Source organism: Rattus norvegicus, chromosome 17 (assembly GCF_036323735.1).
Source record: "Rattus norvegicus strain BN/NHsdMcwi chromosome 17, GRCr8, whole genome shotgun sequence".
Lineage (NCBI taxonomy): Eukaryota > Metazoa > Chordata > Mammalia > Rodentia > Muridae > Rattus > Rattus norvegicus.
The window spans coordinates 56,510,906-56,537,300 of NC_086035.1; the positions used below are offsets into that span (position 1 = coordinate 56,510,906).

Below are 26,395 nucleotides of genomic sequence, written 5' to 3' on the forward strand. Positions count from 1 at the left end.
AGGAAGAGGAGAAATCAGTGTTACATGCTAAAGGCCCATTAGTACTGGGTAAAAACTCAGAACCCTTTGAGCATGTCAAGGTGGAGACATAATCAGACCATTGCAAGCCCTGAGGAAGCTCCTGCAGTACAGGGGTACAGGGGCAGGGCAGTTGAGAATTTACCTACTACCCTCTGCACCCGGCCCTGTGCCCACAGGCCTTGCAATTGAAGTACTTGTAGTCTTGGAAAGAAACACAGACCTAGATGCTCTGAGTTATGACAGGTACATTGAGGGAAAATGCTGATTTAATTATTTTTATTAATTCTCTGCTACTGGAAGTTAATTTAAAAACACAAGTATAGCTTCGTGTTTATTTTGTTGGTTGGTTTGTCATGTATCTATATGGCACGTATAATCAGTAAATATCACTAATCACAATGATGGTATCTATTATTAAGTGAGCTCAGGTTCCTAGGCAATAAATTATACACAGATTATCTCTAATTCTCTATGAGGTCAAAATTACCATAGCTATTCTCGATGGAGGCGCTGAAGCTCTCTGGAGCTCAGATGTATGAGGTCATTCAGTGGATGTGTGCCATGCCGGGATTCAGTATAAACTTTAAGATAGTATTGGTGGCAGGGGATTTTTGCCATTTTTGTATCTCTGACACAAAATACCCCATAGGAATGTCTTACGGGAGAGAAAGTTTGTTCTGTCCCTTCGTATAGAGATCCCAGTCCATTATGGCGAGGAAGGCATAGCAGAATTGATGGTTGAATTAGGGAAAAGCTGAAGGAAGCTGAAGAGGAGGGCAACCCTGCAGGAGGACCAGCAGTCTCAATTAACCTGGACCCCTGCGATCTCTCAGACACCCAATCACCAACCAGGCAGCATGCACCAGCTGAGATGAGACCCCAACCCATATACAGCAGAGGACTCCCTGGTCTGGGTTCAGTCAGAGAAGATGCACCTGACCCTCCAGAGACTGGAGGCCCCAGGAAGTTTAGAGGGCTGGTGGGGTGAAGGATGAGAGGGGGTCTGGGGACATCCTTGTGGAGACAGGGGACAGGGAGGAGGTTTAGGATGTAGAACACGTGGAGGGTGAAGCAGAAGGGGAATAAAATCTGGAGTGTAAAAAAAAAGATTAAAAAAGATTAAAACAACAACAACAAAAACAAAAACAAAACAAAAACAAAACCAAAAAACAAACAAACAAACAAAAAAAACAGGGCAGGGCCTGGTGTGGTGAGATGGCTGGACCAGTTCACGTGCCCCATGAGAAAACCAGTTACAGCCGAAGTAAAAGGTCAGCTCTGTTCCTTCCCTTCCCGAAACATCCTTGTACACCTTTTCTCTCTGAGGAGTAAAGAGAAGCACCTGGGAGAAGACATCTAGTTTTCTGTCCTTACCCATCACTCTCAATGCAGAGCCTCCATAAACAAACAAACAAACAAAACAAACAAGTAGAATGTTTTCTCCCAACCCTACTATTGAAGTGCTGCTCATTTTTTTTTTTTAATTAACTTGAGTATTTCTTATATACATTTCCAGTGTTATTCCCTTTCCCGGTTTCTGGGCAAACATCCCCCTCCTCCCTCCCCTTCGTTATGGGTGTTCCCCTCCCCATCCTCCCCCCCTTGTCGCCCTCCCCCCAACAATCTAGTTCACTGGGGGTTCAGTCTTAGCAGGACCCAGGGCTTCCCCTTCCACTGGTGCTCTTACTAGGATATTCATTGCTACCTATGAGGTCAGAGTCCAGGGTCAGTCCATGTATAGTCTTTAGGTAGTGGCTTAGTCCCTGGAAGCTCTGGTTGCTTGGCATTGTTGTACATATGGGGTCTCGAGCCCCTTCAAGCTCTTCCAGTTCTTTCTCTGATTCCTTCAACGGGGGTCCTATTCTCAATTCAGTGGTTTGCTGCTGGCATTCGCCTCTGTGTTTGCTGTATTCTGGCTGTGTCTCTCAGGAGAGATCTACATCCGGCTCCTGCTGGCCTGCACTTCTTTGCTTCATCCATCTTGTCTAATTGGATGGCTGTATATGCATGGGCCACATGTGGGGCAAGCTCTGAATGGGTGTTCCTTCTGTGTCTGTTTTAATCTTTGCCTCTCTATTCCCTGCCAAGGGTATTCTTGTTCCCCTTTTAAAGAAGGAGTGAAGCATTCACATTTTGATCATCCGTCTTGAGTTTCATTGGTTCTAGGCATCTAGGGTAATTCAAGCATTTGGGCTAATAGCCACTTATCAATGAGTGCATACCATGTATGTCTTTCTGTGATTGGGTTACCTCACTCAGGATGATATTTTCCAGTTCCAACCATTTGCCTATGAATTTCATAAGGTCATTGTTTTTGACAGCTGAGTAATATTCCATTGTGTAGATGTACCACATTTTCTGTATCCATTCCTCTGTTGAAGGGCATCTGGGTTCTTTCCAGCTTCTGGCTATTATAAATAAGGCTGCTATGAACATAGTGGAGCACGTGACTTTTTTATATGTTGGGGCATCTTTTGGGTATATGCCCAAGAGAGGTATAGCTGGATCCTCAGGCAGTTCAATGTCCAATTTTCTGAGGAACCTCCAGACTGATTTCCAGAATGGTTGTACCAGTCTGCAATCCCACCAACAATGGAGGAGTGTTCCTCTTTCTCCGCATCCTCGCCAGCATCTGCTGTCACCTGAGTTTTTTGATCTTAGCCATTCTCACTGGTGTGAGGTGAAATCTCAGGGTTGTTTTGATTTGCATTTCCCGTTTCTGGGAGCCTCCGTCAGTGCTGCTCATTTTAGCTGATGGATTTGAATTGTTTCCAGTGTTGGTCACAACAAAGGATTGAGTATTCTAATTAATTAATCACTATATTGCTACGACTTCGCATTTTAATTCATCATGAAATTGCTTGCTCTGTAACATACTTTGTCTTATATCAACATATATTCTTTGGTTTTCTTTCTCTAATTGTTAGTGAGGAGAGTCTTGTTTTCATTTTAATTTTGATTGATTTTGTGTATCTTTTTATTAAAATGCCATTTCTTCAAAAAATTTTAAAGATATTCTTACTTGGTTGAGTGTTTTGCCTGCATATTGTGCTCCACACGCATCCACGGTGCCCACAGAGGTCAGAAGAGGGCATCAGATTGCTTAGAACTGGAATTGCAGATGGCCATGAGCTGCCACGTGGTTGCTTGGGGTGGAACTGTGGTCCTCTGGAAGAGCAGCTGTGCGCTTAGCTATGGAGCCGTCTCTCCAGGCCCCACCCAGCATTTCTTATTGTAGTGCATAGTGATCATGCTTTGTGATCTAGTCTAATCATCTCTGTTTTGATTGATTTGTGTTATCTCAATTTCTGGTTTTTTTTTTTGAGATTTATTTATTTTCTGTTTATGGATATTTTGGCTGTATCCACAGTCATGTGCACCACACGTATGCCTGGTACCATGATCCCTTGGAACTGGAGTTACAGATGTGAGCTGCCATGTGGGTGCTGCATATTGAATCCGGGCCCTCAGAGGAGCAGCCATTGTCCTCAAGCTCTGAGCCATTTTTCTAACCTCCCCACCCCCTCAAGCTTTGCTTGATGAGGTCTTTAGATTATTGACATGTAATGTGATTGGAATATAGTTACATCTAAACCTACCATTCTGCTTCTGTCTTCTGTCTTAAATGCTTTTGTTCCTATTTTCACACCCCCCCCCAGCACTGTGTACCCTAGTTGTTCTAGAAGTTGCTCTGTAGATCGGGCTGACCTGGAACTCAGAGACCTGCCTGCCTCTACCTCCCGAGTGCTGGGACTAAAGGTGTTGGCCACCACACACAACTTCTTCCCATTTCTTCTTCTTCTTTTTATTGAACTGATTGGATTTGAAAATAACTTTATTTATAATATTAGCTGGCTTCTTAGCTAGAATCATTCCCCTTGGCCTCTTAGGGTTTGTTTGAGGCTTTTTCATGTGTAATAAAAAGCACACAGTGTAACTCTTCTACTCAGTGAAGTTCAAATATCTGACCATCTTCATCCAAGCTTACCTAACACCTTCTCTGGTGCATTAAAACACACTGGCAGGCACGGCCAGCCTCTTTCTGGCACTGGCTGAGCTGCTTCTGTCTTAACTCCTGCCTATCAGAAAGACCACCCTTCTCCATCATCTCTCTTATTCATTTCTCATTAAAGTTTCTTTTAAACCCAGGCCACTCAAAACGTGGGAAAGCACCTCCACTCACTGCGCTGGTTAAGGAAAAGTCTGAGTGAACAGCACCGAGTTTATTATTCTACCTCAGACCTTCCTAGCTGGGCTGACACTGATGCTTGGCAATTCAAGATCAAAGACCAGCATTCCTTCTGTTGATCTCCTTTGCAATTATTGAAACATTGTTAGTCTTTTCATTTTGTTTTTGTGTTTGGGATCTGATCTGTGGCCTTCCACATGAACTTAGCAGACTCTCTCTGAGCTACATCCTTAGCATGAACAGCATGAACAGTAACTCTGTGAAGTTATTGCTCTCCATTAATAGTTTGGGAAACTGAGTCACAAGCATGTGGGAGAATTCATTCATAAGCCCCAAAACACAAGTTGGGGCTGGCATTCTTAGCAGAAGAGAGAATTTTCTTAGCTGCCACACTCCCAGAGAATGTGTCATTCTAGGGTGGGGACATTCTTCCACAGCATTGTTTATGAGATAGCACCAGCTTAACTCAGGTTCCCTGCTCTGTCTTTCCCTCACGGTTGGAGGACGCTCAGACTGTGGTCCTCCCTCACTCCTCTGATCTGAGTCAGCTTTCTTGGAGACAGCTGTTGAGAAAACACTCTCTACACCCAAGAAAGCCAGATGGTGCCAGGTGCCCTTATGGCTTTACCTGTCAACCCGAACAACCTAACCTCACCTGAGAGGAAACCCTTACTTGAGGAATTCCCCAGGTCAAACCAGTCTGTGCAGATCATCTTGATTATTAATTGATACATGAGGCCCCAGCCCATGGTGGGTGGCACCATTCCCTGGGCTGATGCTCCTAGGCTGTATAGAAAAGCGAGCTAAGCATGAGCCAGCAAGTAGCATTCCTCCACGGGTCGAGCTTGTGTTCCAACCCTGGCTTCCACCGATGATGGATGGTGACCTAACAGTCCATCACTGTAAGAGGAACACCATCTCTTGGTCAGAGTGCTTTATCATCACAATAGACGGGAAATGAGAAAAACAGCACCAGGCTGAAGCCTCAGACAGACATCTCCCCAGAGAAAGCAACCTTGCTGTGTAATGCTGACAGAAGCCTCACCAATCCTGTTATTTCATTACATTCAAGTTCCACAGATCTTACTTTACCTCTACTGGCCCACAGCAGAAGGGAACAGTTTATCAGAATAGTCATTTGGCATCTCCTTAGAAGAACAAAGCTTCTAAAGATTTTAAAATGATACTGCTTTTGTAAAAATCAAATTCATAATGAGCAAGTGGTAGGGGAGGGTATAGCCAGCTTCCCTCAGGCACTTTGTTTTTACTTTTGAGAGGGTCTTTACAGCCCAAGGTGGCCTTGAACTCTCTCTCCTATTTATCACAACCTCAAAAGGGATGCCAGGCCCTGTGATATCAAATGGCAGTGCACTGGAAGCCAGGCAGACTTAATCCTTATTTATTTTTGAAGTGACTGTTGGCTGACATGAAGTTGCAGGATGGTCCTTAGAGATCTCCGGTCCCAGGTATCCACCCACTCCACAGGACAGTGTGAAACCAGGTTTGCCTTGGTTCTCCGTGCTGCTGGTCAGTGCTGGGTTACAGGGGAACATTGAGTCATCCTCACTGCAGGCAGGTTGACACCATCATGATGACCTTCCTCTTCCAGCTCCTCGTCCCCACCTCAGGGCAAACACTTGCCTGCCCTCCACCTCTTCAATTTTGTCATTCTGAAAATATCAGTAATCATAGACCAATGAATTGCCTGTGATGCTATTGTTGACGAGTGTGGCCGAGTTGACTCTCATTTTGTTTGGACTTTTGTTCTTGTTCCTCCGTCCCTGTTTCCATGTAGGCTTGACTGTTAGAATGCTATTTTGATTTTCACAGTATTTTGAGTGTACCTCTTTGTAATACACACACACACACACACACACACACACACACACACACACACACACACACATTGTCATCCACTGTTTCTTATCATTAAACCAGTTTGAAAGCAGTGTAGCAACCTTATTTTATTTTATTTTCAGTTCTTCATTCTTTCTTGTTATAACAGAAGTTGCCTTAGATATTTCTCCTGTGTATACCTAGAACAACATTAAAGAGACTATAATCTTTGCCTTAAAAACAATTGAGAAGACCCAGGAAAGTAGCCTCCTGCAAGCATCTGATTTATCCCTTCCGCTCTCTGTGATCTCCATATCTGCCAAGAATCCTCCTCAAACCATTTCCTACTGGGGAATCTCCTTTAGCTTTCCGTGGTATGTCTGCTGGCCATGAGCTTCCGTTTTCTTCTTCATGTGGCAGGAGAATAAAGGTGTGAAGATACTAGATTAGCATTTGAAAGGAGCCTCCTGACAAGGAGGATTCAGACTCTTCTCTCCGGGGCTTCGTGCAGAACATGAGCAAGAAAAGTCTGTGCTGTACCAGTCAGAGAGAAGGCAGGTGCTGTGTGAATGGCCTACGCTGACTCAGGACACGTGTGGCCCAGCAGTGTTGATCATAGCTTTTCCTACTTGACTAACTCCCATTCTCAAAGCATCTCTCCCTTTCTTAATGGTCTCTATTAACTATTTCTATTACTAGCCACACATCTCTAGCACAATTTATTTTATTTTATTACAAAGTTTTAAAAAACATATTTTATGTGTATGAGTGTTTGCTTGGATGTATGTGTGTACACTACTTGTGTACTTGTGCAGCTGGAGTACGGAAAAGCGCTTTGGATCTCCTGGAACTGGAGTCCTCCATGGTTGTGAGCCAGGACATGGGTGCAGGAGACTGAACCTGGAATCCTCTGCATGAGCAGCCGATGCTCTAACCACTGGGCAACGCCTCCAGCTTTCCGTTACAATGTCATTTTAATTGTTTTCCCTATTTTCTTGAGATACTGCTTTTCCTCCAAGGTCTTCAGGCCCTGCTGTGTCTTGATTTGAACTGTTTTGAGCTCATCCTGTTTCTGCTTGGCTCAGACTCTTGGGTCTGTAGGCATGTGTCTTTTGTTACCTTCTTGTTTCTTGTAAAGATTTCTGTGTGCTGCCTCCCCACCTTCATCTTTCTGCAGCAGTAACAGCAGGAAGGACAGATCTTTTCCTGTAGTTAGGTGAGACTCTGGGACTTCTTCCTGTGGATTTCTTCAGTGTTTGGACTGAATGATGCTTGTAGTTCTAACCTAAAGTCCATGTGCCCTTCCGTTGGCCACCCACTCTGCTTCTGAGCTTAGCCACTGAGGTTTTCCAGTTATAAAAATCACTTGCAGTTCACTACCCATCCTATTTCTGGATGGGGGTTTTCCTTTTTAATAAGTGGTTTTTGTAATTGCTCATTGAACATTTTTTACGAGCAAAATCACAGGATGGCCTATGGTTAAATATCATCTGAGGGGTTAGGCTCACTGCAACCCCCTCAAATTATCAAAATGTGTCAACGAGTTTTTCTTTGGAGACAGGGAGACTCACGGCTCACTCCTAGCAAGCCTTTCCCTGCCCCTGCCGAGCCTGCCCAGTCGGTCTACATTGTCGACAGTCTACATTGTTCACAGTCTGCCCTGCTTCCCAAACTTTCTTTTAAACTATGCCTATTCAGATCAATTGCCCATTTTATAGATTGTTTACTTACTTAAAAACTGCACATTATTTTTATTTGTCTTATGTGACTGTGGGTGGGGGAGTCACGTGTACCATATGTAGTGCAGGTGTGGGTGTCAGAGGACAGCTTGCAGGAGCTGGCTCTCCTATTCCATTGTGCCGTGCCTGGGTATTGAAGTCAGGTTGCCAAGACAATGAGAGGCACCGTTACCTTGGGAGCCATCTCACCGGCCTTTACATTTTTTGGTATATCGCAGGTAAGCTTCTTAGGTAGTCTGTGTATTAATTCCTGAACAGATATTTCAAATGCCTAAAAGAGGTAAGATTCCCAGCCGTGTTGGGTAGTTCAACTGGACACAAACCAAAGTCATCTGTGAAAAGGGAAATTCTATCAGATAGATTTGCGGGCCAGCCTGTGGGCTTTTTTTTGATTGCTGATTGATAGAGAAGTTGCCATACCACCCCGGGTAGGTGATCCTGGGTTAGATAAGAGATCAAGCTGAGATTCCAAATCACATTTATGTAGCTGGAGAATGGGAGGTAAATTATATTTATGCGGGGTTGTGTCCTTGACACCAGTATCTTTCAGGAGTCTCTTTGTTTAGAGACCACTAAAGAGGCAGAATCCACCCACCTCTGCTTCCCTACACTCTCACCCATATTGCTCCTAAAGTGGCATCTTCCAGGTCACATAAATGTGTTCTCTTCTTTGGCCTTAAGCTGAACAGCCCACGGAAAGCCAGCAGCAAGCAGGGCTCCTCCATGGGTTCTGCCTCTTCTCCCACTTGAGTTCCTACTCCCACTTTCCTCAGTGATGGACTGTGATGGGATGTGTGAGCCAAATAAACCCTCTCCTCCCCAAGTTGCTTTCAATCATGGTGTTGTGTTTTATAAAAAGATAGATAGATAGATAGATAGATAGATAGAGAGATAGAGAGATAGAGAGATAGACAGATAGATAGATAGGGAAACAATATGTTTGGTGGAGTTTTGGTAAGGTGTTGGGGTAGGGGGTGTCTCCGAGGGCCCATGCTGAGGCATCCCTTCCCCTGAGGGACCAGCCACACAGTATAGCATAGAAGAGAGTTTATTCAGGGCATGGGGAGGGGAGTTGAGAGTGTAGTAGAGACAGAGAAAGACAGACAGAGAGAGAGAGAGAGAGAGAGAGAGAGAGAGAGAGGTGGAGGAGTAGAGGAATAATGGAAGGAGCATGTGGAGAGAGAGGAGGAGGGGAATGAGAAGAGAGGGGCAGTAGGAGGGAGGGGACAGAGCAAGAGCAAGAAGGCAAGAGAGGAAGAGGAGAGCAGCCCCTTTTAGAGTGAGCCAGCCATACCTGGTATGGCTGGTAACTGTGCCAGGTAACTGTGGGGCAGAGCCTAGACAAAATGCTAACATTCCCCTGTTTTGGTTTAATTAAAAAAGGAAAAATTAGAAAGAGGTGATGGTGGAGGGGGGTATATGGTTCGAGTCTCTTGTCAAGTCTAGGCGTTTACTACACCCAGGACAGCTCCAGAGATGGGACTCCCAGATGTTCAATCTTCTCCCAGACAAAGACACTTCTACTGGACCTGTTCCTTCTGATCTATCCACAGATGGTTCCACAGACCCTGGACAGCAAGGAAACAGCCAACTCTCCTGAGAATGGAGCAACATCCCCACACCCACGTTCCTAGGTTCTCCAGAGACATGGCGCCCCAAAGTCAGCAGGAAGTAGCTAAAGATCACGACAACCATATTCCTGCTCCACCATCATCTCTTCCTAATTTTTACTTCTTTTTTTCTTTTCTTTTTTTCGGAGCTGGGGACCGAACCCAGGGCCTTGCGCTTGCTAAGCAAGCGCTCTACCACTGAGCTAAATCCCCAACCCCTAATTTTTACTTTTTAAATTACACCAGAATGGGAAAATGTTAGTATTTTGTCTAGGCTCCACCCTACCTTTACCTAGCAACATCCAGAGATGCCTGACTCACTATAAAAGGGTCTGCTGTCCCCCTCTTCTCTCTTTTGCCTTCTTGCTCCTGCTGCCCCTTTCTCCCCATGCTCATGGCCAGCGCGCTCTCTCTCTCTCTCTCTCTCTCTCTCTCTCTCTCTCTCTCTCTGTCTTTCTCTGTCTCTACTAACCTCTCAACTCCCCTCCCTATGCCCTGAATAAACTCTCTCCTATGCTATATTGTGTGGCTGGTCCCTCAGGGGAAGGGATGCCTCAGCATGGGCCCTCAGAGGCACCCCTTTGCCTCACACCTTACTGCACCTCTACCAAACATATTCCTTCTCACTCTACCTTTGAATAGAACACAACACATGGTGCTTCCTCACAGCGACATAATGCAAACTAGGACAGCAGTTCTTGCCAAGGAGCTCTGTATCGTAAGAGGACATGGCTGCAGTTTGCAGTCAGTGTCACCTCTGACTTTCCATATTGTATGTGTACAGGGTCAGGGTCAGGAAGTGAGGCTCCTTCTGGGTCAGCGCAGGCCTAGCATGCATGGACTTCCTTTAGAGAACCTCAGATTCCTTGTTGGCATCTCGTCGCACCTTTCAGTTCTTACCATTTTGGTGCTGGCCTTTGGTGGCCACATTGCTTCGGGAATCTGACATCTGAGGAGTTTCTGCAGCTGATTGCTTATCCTAAGCACATGGAGGTTGGAGATGGGGATGTCTGGTGAGCCTTGGGTCAGATAAAGAGAAGTCTCAGATTAGATCGTAGCTCAGTGCAGGAACAGTTGCCGGATGCTGGAGGCCTTGGATGTGGTTCCCAGTGTCCCCTACCCCCAAATAAAAGTTTCATAAGTGGGGCAGGAAGCTACCAGATAGGTCTAAGGATGGGGCTCTGAAGGGTCTCTGTTCTGTCTCCCTGAGTAGCTGCCAGTCTGCTGGTTTTCAGAATTATTCCAGAGTTATAGATGAGGTGAGACCAAGGTAAACTGAGATACCACAGGGCTCAGAATGCTTACCAAGATCTTGCCAAGATTTCCTTTAGAAAAGAAAAGATTTATTTCTCGTGTGCATTGGTGTTTTGCCTGCATGTATGTCTATGTAAGGTGTTGGATCTCCTGAGGTTGGAGTAATAGATGGTTATGGTTATGAGCTGCCATGTGGGTGCTGAAAACCAAACCCAGGTCCTGAAAAGCAACCAGAGCTCTTAACTGTGGCTCCATCTCTTCAGCCCTAGTTTTTTCCCCACAGGTGGTGTGTAAGTCTTTGTTTACTCCTCAAATTCTGCAAGGTTATTTATTTTATCAGCTACATTAAAGCATAGAAGTTGTATGTATTTATGGATATACTGTGCATTTATGTTTGGATATATGTGGTGTGTTTGTGAACGTGTACAGCACATGCATGTGTAGGTGTAAGCACCCATGTACGTATGTTGAGGCCACAGGAAGATGTTCAGTGTCCTGTTCTATCATTCTCTGCTGTATTCCTTTGGGCAGGGCAGGCTGTCTCACGGAATCCGAAGGACTCTGGTTTGGCTAACCTAGGTGGAACTTCTTGTCTGTGCTGGGGTTTTCAGCTCTCACAGCCATGCCAGGCTTTTGTGTAGGTGTTGGGAGTTTGAACTCTGCTCCTTAAGTATATACAGAGTGTTCTTACTCATTTCTACGTATGCTGTTTAGCCGGATGCAGACATTTATTTCAAACTGCATCATTTCTTTATGACGGCCTGTACGTCAGCACTCAGCCAGCACAGTGGCTGGGGATGTTCCACTGTGCTCCGTACCTCCCAGAACACATCCAAACCCAGGGATCTTCAGATACGTGACCTGCCTCGAGTTGCGGGCAATGCTTAGCCTGTAGCCACTTTAAACGTGGGAATAGGATTAGGAATAGTGGTTAGGGCAGACATGGAGTATCTCCCAAAGTATAGACTTAGAACCTGGTCCCAGGAATGTTCACAAGTGGTCTAAATTGTGTGACAAACGTTTCCTCTCCATTTTCTTCCTGGGACAGTCCTAGAGTGCACCAGCACATCTAAGCTTAAGGAGGCCCTAGGTATAAGAAGCAATCAGTTATTTATCTTGACATTTCCTGGGTCCCTCGAACCACAGAGCACTCTTTTACACCTTCCTTTGACTGACAGATTGTTGTTTATCCTGTTATCTTCCTGAAATCATATAAAATATGGTGGTTCCTCCACACCAGGTTGCTTAGGACATCAGTGCTGGACCCTTAAGGACACGAAGACCTCAGTCATTCAGGTGAGTCTGATGTCACATCCTTGCTGCTCCAAGTCTCCAGTGACCATAGTACAAGCAGGGTAACAGGCCAAGGATGCTAAGTCATAGGACTGTTGTGCGGTGACGACACTAGCTTGTGTGTGTAGACTACTGGAGCCAGGTCATGGCAGACAGTGAGTTTTATGTGCATTAGTAATTTGGCCTGAGGGCATTTTTAAGAGTTTGTGTTGCATTCATTACCATTGAATTATTATTACAATGTGGTTTTGATCTATTATTCTAACCTTTTCTTAATAAAATGGCCAAGAGGGAAGCTTAGTCCTGCATGACTGTGGAGTGACAGTACTTCCTGTGTGGAGTGACAGTACTTCCTGTGTCTCCTTTGCTCCCTTTTTTATGGGTTCTTTTTGTCATAGCATTCCAAATTCATTGATATCTGTGGGTCTGGCTGGGGCTTGAGGTCACAGTAAAGTTCTCCTTGAAGTGAGATTTCAAAGAATGGGGAAAAAGTAGGGAGAGGCTTTCTCTGGGAAAAAGAGTTAGAATCAAAGGACAAGGAAAGGATGAACATCATTCAGTAAACACCCCTGGGAATGGACAGCAGTGAGCTTCAGGACCATCAAGGGAAGAGTCAGCCAGCAGCCTAGTAAATCTCACATGGGGTCCTATTGCATGCTCCAGAATTAAGCCTCTTCCTGGAGGGAATGCTGGCTTCCCACCTCTGCCTCCAGGAAGGGAGATGGCAGGGTTGTAGCACCAGTGTTATGTCATGCCTCCGACACCTCCACCCTGAGAATGGAGGGCAGAGCTCCTCTCTTTAGAGCTGCCTTGTCACCTGGCAGATTTCTACTGCAGACTCAGGTTCAGGGCAGCTCTACGTTTCCTCCTGGGTCTGTCCTCTAGAAGAACATTGAGGAGCCAACGTGACATTCCCAAAAGGAAAAAGTGCATCCCTGATCCCCCAGAGAGTGAGAACAGAGACTCCAAGGGCCAGGTGTACACTAGGCTGCATAGAGCTCCCCAGTGTAGGTGATCTCAGAGTAAAGGACACTCCAAGTGTCCTGTCAACACTCACTGAGGAGTAAAACTACCTTTGCAGGAGCTCCACTTTGATCTACAGCAGGTAATGAATTAAGGCTGGCAAAGGCCTTGCCTTTTCCCCCAGGAAGGAAAAAGTCTGTCATGATTGTTGTGCATAAAAATTCTAGGCCCCTGTCTACTGTATGTTTGAACCTTCCACTGGTCCATACTTTGAAATGATGACCCCCTAATCACCATGCCACTACACAGCTTACAAGGCTGGGTCTTCTGAGCAGCCTGGCATCTCACAGACAGCTTCAACCATGGCATCCTGTCTGAGCCCAGGCTGGACCCCAGGAACAAGTGACTGGAGGGAAGCACCATGCCTGGGTGGTGGTGGGGGGAGTTCACCTTGCTGGAGGAGGCTCAGGGCTGGTTCACTGTTCTGCAGACACAGGTAGAGCTGGCTCATTTACAGCCAAAATATTGTGTTCAGTGCAAAGTTCTGTTTTGCTGTAAAGTTATAAATGATGACACTCAGCCTGGTTCCTGCGAGTTCTCACTCCCGAGGATCTGCTTGCTCTAGCTGCTTCTCCGTTACCGCTTTCACACACCGTCTTCTTGGCCGTTGTTACCACGCCCAAGACTTGCATAGCGTTCCACAGACTGTGCTAGCATGGCCCCACACCATGCTAGCCCCAAGCGTTCTGTAGACTAGCACGCCTTCCTGTCACAAGCTCTGTTCACACTCCCAACACCCAATGAGATCATTACTCAGCAGACTGGAGCCCGACAACCAGATTTATGTGTTAAATGCTCAATGTACAATGCATCCACACAATTAACTTACAGCCAATTGATGAGATATAATGCCCACGTAGACACACAAAGGCCTGTACACATCCGTCCCTTAAGAACATTCATAACAACCTGTAAAGGTGCAGAGAGGAATCTTAACATCCTCCTTCATGCTCTCTCCGCTCTTCTCCTTCTTCGCTCCAGTCTCCTCTAAAACTTTTCTCCTGCCCATCCTTCCTTCTCGTCCAATGGCAAGCCTTGTTCTATCTTGTACCTGCCTTCACCTATATGACATCATCCTACGGTTCTGACTGGAAGAGAGGAGCCAAGAGCTGGTGTCCATCTCTGAGACTGAAGCACAGCTCAGGACTCTCTAGGCTTGGAGGAGAGCTCAGTCTCCATGCATCCCCCACCTTTATAGCCCCCTGGTGTCAGCAGTTGTACTGAGTGGCCTCTGTCTGGTTCATATACCCACCCTGTCTTGTTTGTCATTTGGTGCATTAAAGAAAAAGACTTTCCAAGGAGTCTGGCTGGCATGGCTGGTAACTGCCTGTTTGGCAGCTCCTGGAGGGGTGTGGGGTGCAGTCTGTGGGTCTCACTCCCGTTCTATCCAGGCTTGTGATGGGCTGGGCTCTGGTCTGCTTTATTCTGCTGGGCTCTGATCACAGCTACCACCTTCAAGCCAGAGTGTATACCTTTAATTTATTCTGGAAACACTTCCCACAGCTAATCTGGACCTGCCCCGGAACCCAGAGCTTACAGGAACACAGGATTCCATTGGGGAGTTCTTGGGTGGAACACTAGGGACCGGCAGTCTCCTTGTGGAAGATACCACAGGCCCGTGTGAGGAAGGGGTCTTCCAGCCGGGACAAACCATTTCATCCCCTCTTTCCTGAAACATGACTTTAGGGAGGACAAAACTCTGAGTCTCTAGCAAGTTCCTTGCCCTGGGATTTTCATTTCTGCAGCAAAAGACAGAAACTGTGGCTCAATTTAATGAGCTCTGTTGGGGTTGCTGTGAATTGCTTTTATTGGGCTTGCACACTGAGAGGCCAGGACCGCACTCCTTCCTGCCTGCCACCTCCCACAGAACCTTCCAGGCACCTCGCAGCACCAGCCTGAACACCCAGACCTCAGCTGGTATCACTCCTCATGACCATCACACACCGAATCCAAGTGCGGAATTAAATTAGACTCAAAATGGTCACATAACACCTGGGTCTCTGCTGATGGTCACCAGTGACAGCGAGTGCTGATTTTCTGTGGCCAGGCTCTCTTTCTCCAAAGCTCCCTCATTTGAAGCCCCTGCTGCTTGTCTCTTCTATTTTGCAGCTTTCTCTGTTAAGGTTGCCACCATCACCGAGCTGGTGTTTATTTCTCTCTTGCTGTCCTCCGAGGTAGCTGGGCCTAATTCTGTCCTTCATCCCCTACCACACGGCACTTGGATACAACACTCAGGTATTAATTCTGATCAATAATGGAAATATATTCTTTAGCTGGCAGAGGCCGCTCTTCTGTGCTCAGCCATGGTGGAGGTGGGGTGTGGGAGGGAAGGACTCAGTTATCTTTTACGGCCTCCAGTGGCAACTCGGCCCAAGGACATTAATATGGTGTCAGACGGCAGCCAACACCACAGAAATCACATGGCCCTCCATGGCAACACAGGCCACGGGACATCCACACAGACCCCAGTTGTGGTAGGGCCCTTGGCCCTCGGTGGTAGCACCATTCTTGACTGATGGAATGGAGCACACCCATTGCTCTGTATCTTCAAGGGTTAGTAAGAAGACCCCTCACAGCTTCTATTTCCTGTCTCCTGGAACCAGGACACGTGACACATTGGGTGCTTCTGTTGGCAGTTTCCCGCTGAGACAGGCGTCTGGCCATCCCAGCCAACAACAGTAAATTATCCTGAAAACCCCCCCCCCACTAACCCATCTTTCTGTGAATTGTACCAAGTGGCTTCTGTTGATAACAGAGGGAACAGATACGTGCTGCTGAAACCTCTGGTCTATTAAAAAAGACCCCGAGCAGGGAAGTTGCTGCTGTGTATGTAACAGATCTCTGTATGTATTAATTCAGGCAAGGAACACTGAAGTCTTTGCTGTGTGCATAATTAAACCACTATTTTTCTACAAGAGGAGAAAACTGAGTACACAACGCAAACACTGCAATTTGTAGCAAACAATCTGAAATCTGAGTTATTTGGGGCTGCATGTGTGGACCTTGTGTCTACATTGTATGTTTAAAACCAAGGCCGCAGTGAGGTCATGTGACAACACAGGTAAGCTGGGCCATTTCATGTTCAGATATCTTATTCCATTACCAATCATTTTACAGCCCCCACAGTCAGCTTATAACAAAGGTTTTTAAAAAGGAAGCCATGAGTTAGCATAATGCAAATATTACATCTACTCATGGATATCTACATATACTACACACATAGAACACAGACACACACACACACACACACACGCATGCACACGCACACAGACACACAAACATCACAGAGAGAGAGGCGGGGGAAGGAGGGAGAGAGAGAACACACACTTGGTGAATGTGAGCTATGTACAGAGATGCGAAATATACGGGTTCTCAGACTTTCCACCTCCTCTGGCAGAGACATGAGGAAGGAGCTTCTGCTATGGCGATACAATGTCAGTTTGCAAACTGGAAATTAAGCCAGGGAGCGCCTCAATGGTAGACTTAAGCTCATGGTACTTTACCTTGGTAGCTACATCTCTCAGCTCTGCGTCATCACCACTGAAATATCTGATTCAAACAGCTTAAAGCAGGAAGGTCTTATCTTGGTCATGGTTTCAGAAGAGTCAGTCCATCGAGGCATGAAGCCCTGGTAGAGCAGCCCTCTGCATGGAGGACAGGAAATGGAAACGCTGGCTCTGGGCCAGCTATCTCTCTCCCACACCTTTTAAATTACACCTGGGCTTCCACCAGGGTGATGGTGACACTCTATTCAGGCAATCCTCTCTGGAAGCATCCAGGAGAGCATTTTACCAGGCTCTTAGGCTATTATGAAGGTTAGCCCCCACAGCAGCTTGGGTGAACGAAGTCACAAGCCATCATTTTCACCATGTTCCTCTCAGTTGATGTGCACCAACTAGGTTTTGTTGCTCTGTGCTGGAAACCTCAGTTAAGTGGTTGCCTCCATCAGATTGCTCCTGGGCCTGTCAGTGAAGCATCTTGATTAATCATTGATGGGAGAGGGTCCAGCCCTCTGCGGGTGGTGCCATCCCTAAGCTTGTGGTCCTTGGGTTGTATAAGGAAGCGGGCTGAGCAAACCAGTAAGTAGCACCCTCCATGGCTTTTGCCTTGGCTTCTGATTGTGTCCTGCTCTGACCTCTCTCAATGACCAATCATGATGGGATTCTGTAAGGCAAATAAACTTTTCTCATCAAGTTGCTGTGACCAGTACAGTAACAGAAGGTAAATCATGGTTAAGCCACAACCTTAACCCCACTCTGGAACTGTTGTGGTTTGAATGAGAAGTGCCTGTCATAGGTGCACGTATCGGGCACTTGGCACCTGGGTGGCAGTGCTGTTTAGGCAGATTATAGGTCTTTTAGGGTAGAAGTCTTGTGAAGGAAGTTTGTCATTGGGGGTGGGCTTTGAGGGCTCATTCCACTTCCTGTTTTCTCTCTGTCTCCTGTGTATAGTTGAGATGTGCTCTCTCAGCTTCCTGCTCAGGGCAGTTGCTCCATGTCTTCCCTAGACTCTCTGTCTGGAAGCCTGAGCCAAAACTAATTCTTTCTTCTGTGAGTCCCTGCTGGTCATGTGTTTTATCACAGTGACAAAAAAGAACTGACGCAGCCACATTTCAGGAACACTGTACTATGCCCATGATCTTCCACATAGGACTCAGAAACACCCATTCAATCTGCTCAGGGTGGGAACTAAACACAAATTCCAGGTTGAGAAACTAGAAGCAGCCCAGGTTTGCCCCACCCCCAGCTCCAGTTCTTAACTACATACACTGAGTTATTTCCCAGTATGTGGTGAAGAAGAACATACAGGAGGAGCTAACCCACATGTGTTCAAGTTGAGTGTCTTTCCCCTCAGTGAAGCTCTTGGTTTTGTTTCCTCTTCAGACCCCTCACCTGGGAGTTTTGTCTTGGCTGCCCACCCGGCAGAGTGTTGCTCTTTTGAGCCTCCTTTCTTTCCCCTGAAGTTTAAAAGTGGGCTGTCAGTTATGCTAGCTGTCACTCCAGTATGTGTCATGGGACCCAGCACCTGACTGGGCTTCATAAATGTTCCTAAAACCTGACTAACTACATAGAAAACTTGGCTGTGGTGAGGGGCATAAGTAGCTAAGCATGGAGAACAGCCTGGCAGGCCTAGCAGTAACTCCCAGATCAGCAAAACCAACTATTGCTCAGGGAACTCCAGGCACAACCAAAGTGCCAGCCCCCTCTCTCATTGGAAAGCAAAGCAAGAAACAGATTAAGAATTGATTAGCGCATAATGTAAATATTGATTTTGTTCACGTGTTTTCATGTGTGATTGTATGTGTATATGGTGCATTTATACTTTGGGTGTCCTTTATTTCTCCCTGCCGTTCATACAGGGCCTCTCAGTGAAGCTGGATCCAGGATGGTTAACAGCAAGTGTTGGGGTTACAGGTGCATGGCCACACCCAGTGTTTTACATGGGTGTGGAATTTGAATTCAGGTCTTCATGCTTGCAAGCAAGTGTCTTGCTCATGTATATTTTAAAAAATCCAGTGACAGTGTCTTGTAGCTTGAAGGTGACTTCTCCTTGTCCCTCCATTGCTTTTTTTTTTTTTTTTTTGCCTAGCTTCATCTGTGCTTCTGAGCTGGCCCAACCCTCCTAGGAAAACCCACTCCACCTGTAAGAACATACCTGCATCTCTGAAATTCAGAACCCTGTGGTTCCCATGCTCCCTTGGCCTTATGATGAGGTCACTGTTGGTTACTATTATTTAGCTTCCCATAGGCAGATGCTAACGGAGTGAGTTGTATTCTGAGGTCATCTGTAAATGTGCCATGGAAACTGGAACACAGGCTCCCATAGACATTGTGTCACTGAAGGAGCATGTGTCTCTGGCCAAGTCAGAAGACCTACGAACACAACCTGGCAGAACTGGGCCACAGTGGAGTTCTGGGGTTCTCAAGGAGCCCAGAAACCGAAAGAACCGATTCTGCCTTCTTGAGCACAAGACCAGCTGTCAGAAAACAGACAAACAAACCAATCAAACACATTGAAAGGCTTGAGCACTGGTGACTCTAGCTCTTCTGGAACTTTCTTCTCTCTACTGCTCTTTCATTGGTCACCCGTCACAGCTCCTGTCTCACTGCCAAGGACACTAGGTATCATCCCTCTAGCTGCTAGAGTCTACCACAAGATGCTTCTCTAAGCCTCCCCACTCCCTCCAGGCTTCTCATTCTCTTGGAGATTTCCCAGATGAAAGGGAGAATGAACATGATAGATGTGTCCCTAGAAGGAATATAGCAAATCATTTGTGGCCAAGGCATCTGGGATGAGACCTATTATGGTGGTGATCACCTAGGACCAGGACTTAGCCTCCTCTTCACCTGACAGTGATGATGCAGCCCCATGGCTGCCCTGGGAGTTCAGTGTACACAGGCAAAGCTCAGCTCCCAACTCAGCTGCCCCCACATGATCCTTGCCTGGCAGTCTTGGCAGTGCACAGCACATCTTTCTTCATATTTGAATGGCTTCTTTTCCATCCTCACTTGTGTGGCCATGTAGATCTGCATGTTATTGTAAGCACCCATTTCTGTTATTCAGTTGTCTGTTAAATTTAGAGAAAAATAAAAAAGCATGGTTCACCTTCTGTGACTTCATTCTGGACATGTTTTACTCTTCCCTGAGTTGCTTTCCTGCCTCCAGTTGTCAATGATTGCATTTCAATCTCTCTTGTTCTAAGTTTCTGTTGTGATTTCTGCTTTGGGATGAAGCGCTCCATCTTTTTACCTTCTCGTGCTCTTGATCACAGGTTTGAAGGGCCATGTCAGCTCTAAGGTCTGGACCCTCTGTCTCTTTCTAACATCTTTTCCGACCTCGTCTGCTTCTGTTTTTCATTTGTTGCTCTGTCTTTGTATGTTTGGCAGCTTTAAAAGTGCATGTCAGACATTGTGTAAAACGGTCCCGGGAGCTGGACCTTTTAGAGGACGATTAAGGGTTTTTCTTTTTTCTTTTCTGGAAGGCTGGTAAAGTATTTGACAATATTCTGGTATGGTTAAGGACTGGTTATTTGCTGTGATATTTAACTTCCATCACCAACTTGACTGGATTAAGAATCTTCTCAGGAGACATTTCCAGATGTATCTTCTAGGGCATTTTGTGAGAAAATTAACTGAGGAAGGTAGATCCAGCCTAAATAGGGGAGGTACCATCCCACAGTGTAGAGGTGAGGAAAGGAGGGGAGAGGAAAGAGAGAGGGAGAGAGACAGAGAGACAGAGACAGAGAGATGGAGAGAGACAGAGAGAGACACAGAGACACACAGAGAGACATAGAGAGAGACACAGAGAGAGAGACAGAGAGATAGAGAATGGGCAAGTATTGGCTTCTCTCTCTCTCTCTCTCTCTCTCTCTCTCTCTCTCTCTCTCTGATATCTGTTCTATCAAGATGTGATCAAGCAAATCAGGAGTACAAGCACTTGGGAGGCAGAGGCAGGTGGATCTCTGTGAGTCTGAGGCCAGCCTGGACTACAGAGTTGAATTCCAGGACAGCCAGGGCTACACAGAGAAGTTCTGTCTTGAACAAACAGGACAAGAACAATGACAAAAGGCTGTGAGTAAGCAACCTCTGCACTGCCGGCTGTGCCTTCCCCACGACAGAGCAGCTATGTCTTCCCCACTGTGGACTAGATCGCTACTCTGTGAGCCTGATCAAGCCTTTCTCTGGCAAGTTGCTCCTGTCAAGTATTTAACTACACCAGTGAGGAAAATAACCACCAGGTTACCTAAGCTTTTCTCCCTTCCGAAGCCTGGGCTGGAAGCTTGAGAGTTTAAGTGTACCCTCCTTCCATGGCACTCTGGACTTGCATTTTGTTCTTCTAGAACTCTAAGACTATGGGAATTAGTAATGAGCGTTTAATCTCTCAGTGGGTGATTTCTGCCTGGCTTCTGTGGCAGTTAATTTTGTGTCTGGATGAAGGGATGTCTAGAGAGACATAAAGCTTTCCTTCTGGCTATGTATGGAGCTTTTCTGAGATTAGCATGTGAATGGATGTACTCAGTAAAGAAGGTTGCCTTGCCAAAGTGGTGGATATCATGCAGCTCACCACAGAAGGCCAGGGAAGAACAAAAGGCCCAGGCAGACTGAGTGCGGTCCGTTTGAGCCAGTCACCCATCTGCCTCAGTGTGCTTGGCTCCCAAGCCTTCAGAGTTGCACCAAGGCTTATATACCATGTCATCTCCAATACCCACCCGAACAGTTCTTAGCCCAGTAGACTCAGACTGAGCCTCACTACCACTTTCCTGGATCTCTAGCTTGCCAAAGCAGAAGGTGGGACTTCTGGCTTCTCGTGTTGATTTTACTTCTGCAGAAACCAGATTAAAACAGTTCTTTGAGCCCTAGGTTTGATGCTGCTGTGAGTCACAACCTACGTCCCCAGAATTGAAGGACCCATGACCTTAGTTGTTTGACCTGCACTTGGAAGCTCTCTTTGGGGATTTCCTTCACTTTCCTGTCGTCAGGGCAGCCACAGTTCTCTCTGCATGTAGCACCTGGTACTGACTCTGGAGAGTTCTAAAAGATTTCTCCTGCTCCAGAATTCTCTCCAGGGGCAGCAGAAGCTGGCCTATAATAAATGCTGTTTTCTTCCTCTCCCTTCCATAGAGGTTGATTCTGTAAGCCCTTTTCAAGTTCATGGGGCTCACTAAATTTTGCTGTCAAGGAGCTTGATCTGTGAAATCAGTGCACATAACTGAGAACTCAGCAGTGGTGTGTGCATGTGTGGTATGTATTGTATGGGGTGTGTATGGGGTGTGTGCGTGTGTGTGTGTGTGTGTGTGTGTGTATTACACCTGTGGGGTGTGTATGGTGTGTGTTGAATTGTGTGTGATGGTGTGTGTGTGTGTGTGTGTGTGTGTGTGTGTGTGTGTGGTGTATTACACCTGTGGGGTGTGTATGGTGTGTGTTGAATTGTGTGTGATGGTGTGTGTGTGTGTGTGTGTATGTGTGTGGTGTATTACACCTGTAGTGTGTGTATGGTGTGATGGGATCTGTGCCTTGAACATTAGGCACTGTCAATGCATTTCTTGTGTCTTGTGGATTTGTCCCCTGTGGGGCAGCTTTGGTTTCTTTTCAGGGCCTTCCAACAGTTGGCCTTTGTGTCTAATCCAGTGTTATAGTTGTTCTCAGTGAGGAACTAATCTGAAATCATCCGCTCAATCATAGCTGGAAACAGATCATGCTGACTTTTAATTCTCAGAAGCCAGGAGGGGCAAGGCCGGAAACTGTTGCTGGGAACTTAATTCTGTTCAACAAAGGGCCGTTGATGGGAGATGCAGAGAGAAGCTGCCTGCTTGTGTCATTCGGAAGGGATGTACAGAACACCCAGACATGTGCCCTGAACTCCAGACGTGCAGACTGCAAAGCTCCCGTGGAAAAACACAGGCTCTCAGGGCATGCAGAGTAACTCGGGTGTGGGAGGAGAAACCCAAGAGATTTTAAGAGAGTGAATGAAATTCTGTTGCTATTGTGATGAAACCAGCAAACAAAGAATAAGGACCAAATTGAAAAGCTCAATAAGACTGGCCCATCGCCATGCCTGTGTGAGCAATGAAAACGGTATCTGGTTGACATTTTGATTAAGAGCAACAGGAAGGGGAGGGTTTAAAGAGACAGTTACTGATGGGCTGAATGACAGCTAGCAGGATGAGGCTTAATGGAATGATGAATAAGAAAGTAGATGTGTGTGTACGTGTGCGTGCGTGTGCATGCTTGTGTGTGTGTGTGTGTGTGTGTGTGTGTGTGTGTGTGTGTGTACAGGTGCATGTGCAAAGTGTTGTAAAGGCCAGGAGTTGATGACCAATGTTTTCCTCAGCCACTGTTCATCTTCTCTTTCGAGGTAGGGTTTCTTTTTGAAATCTGGAGCTCACCAGTTCCATTAGGTCTGGTGAGCCCCCAGGAAACAGTGAACCCCAAGAGACTCCTGTGTGTCCATCCTCCAATGATGGGGTTACTTACACATAAGTGCTGCCACACTCAGATTTTCACACGAGCCCTGAAGTTGAATCCTTGTGACTGGCAAGCACCTTACCAACTGCGCTGTCAAAATGAGTTCATTCTTGGGAGAGCTTAGAGGGAATGGGTAAGCATTGTAAGACAGAGGGTGGGATCGAGCCAAGTCGTTAGTTTTGAGTTTGTTATTTTAGTTTCAGACTCTATGTGTTTTCTTTGCATGGACTCCTTTTTGTTACCCTTTTTCCTTTTACACTAACTTTAGTGTTCATTTGTCTTTGAATTCAAGAAAAACTCATCAGGGCCAGCTCAAGATTTCTGTTACCCTGATAACCTGTGCTTCTGTAAACGGTGGTTGAACTCTCACCTACAGAGCACGAGTCTTTCAATTGGCAGACAGTAGCAGGGCACATTGTGGTGAGAGCCGTGCATGGAACCCTTCTCTATGATGTCTCCTTTTGTTTCTGCAACAAAGGCATACCTGACAGCCATCAGCATGCATGATTCCTAAGGTCTGGTTTAATCATATGCCTGTCTCTCAGCCCTCATCAGATAACTCCCAGGAAAGTGACTAGAGCCTACTCACTGGCTGCCATCAGATTTATGAATTGAGGGGTTTTTAACTGCTCAGCCACACAGACTGCAGGGGCACAGAGAGACACAGCATCTGGGTATCTGGCTGTGCTTACTAGCTTGCAGCCAAGTTAAGTCCTTAGAAACAAATACAAAACTGTCCCTGGCTCTGGTGTGCTCACTATGAAACTCGGGCCTTTCAGTGGCTGTCCTAATGAACACACCCTGCGTGTGACACAGATACCCCAGCCCCAGTGTTTTAGAGGGGCTCTTCCGCAGGCCTTCTAATGGAGAAAAGTAAGGCACACAATGAAACTTATCATAAACTCAGTGATGTGTCCTTTCAGGCAACAGCTGTTGACATGAGAAGACAAAGAACTTCAGGCCCCTGCTGCCCCAGTGAAGGCCACTGGGGAGCCACTTGGAAAATGTCTTACTGCAGAGAGCTGCCAGCGATGACGACGACTCTGGCACCAGCTGCACAATCTGAAACCTGTCTCCGCTCAGTCGCACAGACTGGAGGGGCACAGAGAGACACGGCCTCTGGGTAACTGGCTGTGCCTTCTAGTTTGCAGCCAAGTATCTTGGCGTCACGGAGTTCAGACTTGATTGGTCTTGGTGTAAATTGCTGGTCCCTGCTACCCTGCTTTTGGTAGCTGAAGTTTAACGTGGGTGTGTGTGTAAGGGGTCCACACCTGCTGAAACATTTCAGAAGCAGTCCGTGCAGGACACTCATTACACATGAGGAGGACAAGCCAGGCTTCCCCTTCCCACACTTGGGTTCATCGGCTAGAATTTCAAAGATTTCCTTCGTGGGAAAAAGATACCTCAGCAATGTCGAGTAGTAATGATGAATTTTCAAACTGCTGCCATAAAAAGCGAGAACAAATCATAGTCTGTCCTTACATTTCTCTGTAACTTTATACAGTAAAAGACAACAAAATTCGCCTTGTGCAGTGGACATCCCTGCAGGTTTTGACAGGTTTATACCATTTAATCAATTTTGATGAATTTATTACATTGATATGCATATCCATCTGTTACACCCGTAATCATATCCAGAGGGGTTCGTCCTCCCCCACCCCCAAATTCCTTCATGCTCCCAGTTGTGGTCAGCTCTCTCTACCACCCCCACTGCTGGCAACCTCTGATCTACTCCTGATGCTTTTGCCTTTTCCAGGATAGTATACAAATGGAAATATCACACAAGGTGAGGCCTTTTGGCTTCGGGCTTTTTCTTCTTTTTGGAGATTGGCTAACAGCAAACGCAAATCTTTCCGCTTCTGCTCGCTGAGAGCTGAGATTACAATAGACACCAACACACCCAACTTCTTAAAATTTAATCTCATTTGGTTAGCTGTATTTGTGAACATCTTCTCCATTGGTGTGTTCTATACAGAGAAAAGAAAACTTGGGGGGTGGGTGTGTTTCTGAGGATCCCAAGAGCCCTGAGAGGGAACATGGTGCTCTCAGGAAACTCGGGCCCCCCACAGAGTTTTTGCCTCTTAAAGGAGGGTGTGCAGGAGTCAGAAAGGTTGACCCATCTGACCTTAGCCTCCCTGCAGCTCTAAGAAGACTGTGGGTTGCTTAGCCTTTCACTGTCTTTAACCAGCTTTGGGATCTGACCTGGGGCTGGGTAATTAACATGACTAATTAGCCGGGCTTCAGTTCTATGGGTAGTAGTGGTTTGGGCAGCACCAGGTTTGTGGAGAAAAGTGCAAATTAACTCTGTGCCCAGGCAGCACCCTTATTACACTCCATCAACAACACAGCTGGAGCAGCCTTACATTTGCTCAGTGTTCACTCATTATGGTAATTGCCTTTCCAACAATGGCTATGTCAACCCCCGCTTCTTTCCTGGAGAAACAGGATTTTATATATGTGTGTGTGTGTGTGTGTGTGTGTGTAAACCTGTGGTGGCTTTGGAGGGGGTTGTCTAGGCTATTACTTGTTTTGTGTACTTGGTTTGATTTTTAGTTTCAAAACCCAAGTCCAAGCCATCAAGTCGGTTCACCTCTGAGGTTGTGTTGACTGGAAGATTTGAATTATGTAGCACCCCCGTGCTTAGATATGCTTGCCTGTGTTTTTCAGATGCGCGCCTATGTCTCAGGATCTCCTTCTGCCACCTCGTCCTGGAGTCTATGACAGATCTTAGCTGTGGCTTAGATGGTAGCTATGGCTGTACTGGGGAGAGAGACCACACATCCATGTGAGTCATGCAGTGTGTGGGACAAGTGGACCGTGTCACAAGACAGAAGAACTGATGAGGTTCAATGAAGTAGGTTCAAGACCCCAGAGAATCTCAGAATTGAGAATGGAACCAGCTCCCTGACAAGCTCCACCTGTCCTTCCACGTAACCATGACACCCCACTGAGAGGACCATTATGATTGGTCATGTAGCATAAAAATGTAGAGTTCTCCATGCTAATGAGGTTTCTAGATAGACCCTAAGTGTTTAGCCAATGAGCTTCCCTGCCTGCTCCTGCAAAAGGTAATTAGTTCCTAGTTCTCCCTGAGTAAGATGTGTGCATTTACATCCTCATTAAATACAGCAGTTTGGACAAGCAAGGATTGTCTCCTATATCAAGGATAACAGGGGATGAGGGATGGGTAGTGGTGGGGCAGTTGGGAGTATGGGTGGCAGGTTTGTTGTAAAGTGCTGCACCCATGCCTAAATCTCTTGAGAAGGCCTTCTCTCTTCCTGCTTATCTGTACTCTAGGCATTCACTTGGAACCAAACCGGATTCCTACCTGTCCCAGGTTCAGCCATACCCTTCCTGCCTGGCTCATAGAGGAGGCTTGGACCTGTGGCTTGTTCTCAACTTTGCATGGTCCCAAGCGGCTTCTCTGTACACAGGCCTTTGAGAACCACAGCATCCGTCCCAGCT

General features: G+C 46.4%; 1 long non-coding RNA gene across 15 annotated transcripts in view; it reads left to right on the plus strand.

The window, feature by feature from the left end:
* The window catches only part of LOC120097736 (uncharacterized), a 41,163-nt gene extending 15,088 nt beyond the window's left edge, over positions 1–26,075 (plus strand). For 3 of the 15 annotated variants that reach the window (XR_010059201.1, XR_010059207.1, XR_010059200.1), the window contains exon 3: positions 9,339–26,075. This is a non-coding gene — a long non-coding RNA (uncharacterized LOC120097736). The remainder of the gene's footprint in view (positions 1–9,338) is intronic. The other 12 variants (XR_010059209.1, XR_010059205.1, XR_010059203.1 and 9 more) reach the window with 12 other exon arrangements.
* The last annotated feature ends 320 nt before the right edge of the window (positions 26,076–26,395 follow it).